We start from the raw sequence: 2,500 nt of genomic DNA, 5'->3' as shown, positions 1-2,500 counted from the left end.
CCAATTGTACCATCCACTCTGCGGCTCAACTCAGTCAGTTGAACCAAAACATGAATCTGAAAAAAATGCACATTAGGCCGTAGGGAAATACAGCTGGGGTCCCGCCAAGCCATCTCACCCATGCCAGAGCTGATCCCATCGGCCTATACTGGTCTCAGGCCGAGGGACACACTCCACTCTGCGGCTCAACTCAGCCAATTGTACCATCCACTCTGCGGCTCAACTCAGTCAATTGTACCAAAGCATGAATCTGAAAAAAAATGCACATTAGGCCGTAGGGAAATACAGCTGGGGTCCCGCCAAGCCATCTCACCCATGCCAGAGCTGATCCCATCGGCCTATACTGGTCTCAGGCCGAGGGACACACTCCACTCTGCGGCTCAACTCAGCCAATTGTACCATCCACTCTGCGGCTCAACTCAGTCAGTTGAACCAAAACATGAATCTGAAAAAAATGCACATTAGGCCGTAGGGAAATACAGCTGGGGTCCCGCCAAGCCATCTCACCCATGCCAGAGCTGATCCCATCGGCCTATACTGGTCTCAGGCCGAGGGACACACTCCACTCTGCGGCTCAACTCAGCCAATTGTACCATCCACTCTGCGGCTCAACTCAGTCAGTTGAACCAAAACATGAATCTGAAAAAAATGCACATTAGGCCGTAGGGAAATACAGCTGGGGTCCCGCCAAGCCATCTCACCCATGCCAGAGCTGATCCCATCGGCCTATACTGGTCTCAGGCCGAGGGACACACTCCACTCTGCAGCTCAACTCAGTACCATCCACTCTGCGGCTCAACTCAGCCAATTGTGCCAACACATGAAATTGGCAAAAATGTGTGGTTGATATTAATCTAGATTAGGCCGTATGCAAATGCAGCTGCGGTCCCGCCAAGCCATCTGGCACATGCTACAGGTCATTCCATCGACCTAAGCTGGATACAGGCCGAGGGACACCATCGCCACTTGACTGCTCAACTCAGCCAATTGTGCCCATCGCCACTTGACTGCTCAACTCAGCCAATTGTGCCAACACATGAAATTGGCAAAAATGTGTGGTTGATATTAATCTAGATTAGGCCGTATGCAAATGCAGCTGCGGTCCCGCCAAGCCATCTGGCACATGCTACAGGTCATTCCATCGACCTAAGCTGGATACAGGCCGAGGGACACCATCGCCACTTGACTGCTCAACTCAGCCAATTGTGCCCATCGCCACTTGACTGCTCAACTCAGCCAATTGTGCCAACACATGAAATTGGCAAAAATGTGTGGTTGATATTAATCTAGATTAGGCCGTATGCAAATGCAGCTGCGGTCCCGCCAAGCCATCTCACCCATGCCAGAGCTGATCCCATCGGCCTAAGATGGTCACAGGCCGAGGGACACCGATCCCGAGAGCAGCACCGAGTACCGCGGGTTGGTGGCATGGCATATGAATGCAGTATTGGTCGATGGGAAATGTCAACTGGTACCTAGCAAGTCAACTGGTACCTAGCCACGGTCAATCTCACGGACACCAACCCCGACGACGACAGCAGGTAGGTATATTTTCTTTTTTTCAGGTGCAGCAGGTAGGTATATTTTCTTTTTTTCAGGTGCAGCAGGTAAGTATATTTTCTTTTTTTCAGGTGCAGTAGGTAAGTATATTTTCTTTTTATAGGTTTATTTCATTTATTTATTTAGCAACACAATTATTCTCCCCCCATTCCACTGTCATGCAAGCGAACTATGCCGAACATAGCCGGGGGATGAATAAGGTCGATGTGCCCAGTTAAAAATACATTGTCCTCATCGGCCATGTGACGGGCAGCCGAGATAGCGTAGGCTATCGAGCTATTAAGCCATGGCCAGCTAAGCTGCCTTCCAACATCATGGACCACCGTCACCCAACACCCTACCGCATGTGCTATTATCAGACGTTGTTCATGGCCGAGGTCGCTCAGGCGTTTCCTGCGGTAGGTTGTTGGGTACAACGCCACAAGCAGTTTCCTGATGAAGGTTGGCAGCATCTGACGTTGCGCGCACCGGCCCAGTACCGCATCAAAGTGATGCTGGAGGCATCCCGGCATCCAGTCACGGTTCATCAACGATTGTGCCACGAACTCAGGATAGGGAATTGCTGGCTGCTGGTAGCGCTGCAATAAATAGAAAAGGTAAGTATTAGTTAAGTTAGGATTAGTTTAGGTTAAGTTAGGCTTAGTTTACTCACCGCGATGGGCTGCTCCACTGACTGGCGCACGTTCTGCTGCTCGCTGAGCCGAGCAATCTCGACGATAGCCGTATCCAGATCTCTCCGTAGTTCTGCCATTTGAGACACCATCACACCGAAACGCAGCTCCATTGCCGCTAATCGTCCCGCCGCGCCACAGCACGACAATGGAGACTGCGTGTTTCGCCTCGACGACGGTCCAGGCTGCGGGCTGGATGTGACTGGCCCAGGCTGCGGGGACCATTCCCTGGCTGTAGAGGGGCCAGGCTGCGGGCTGGATGTGACTGG

Source organism: Ochlerotatus camptorhynchus, unplaced genomic scaffold (assembly GCF_037179485.1).
Source record: "Ochlerotatus camptorhynchus isolate MF236.1 unplaced genomic scaffold, CSIRO-AGI_Acam_v1.1 ptg000039l, whole genome shotgun sequence".
In the NCBI taxonomy this organism is placed as follows: Eukaryota; Metazoa; Arthropoda; class Insecta; order Diptera; family Culicidae; genus Ochlerotatus; species Ochlerotatus camptorhynchus.
This window is presented reverse-complemented; position numbering follows the sequence as displayed.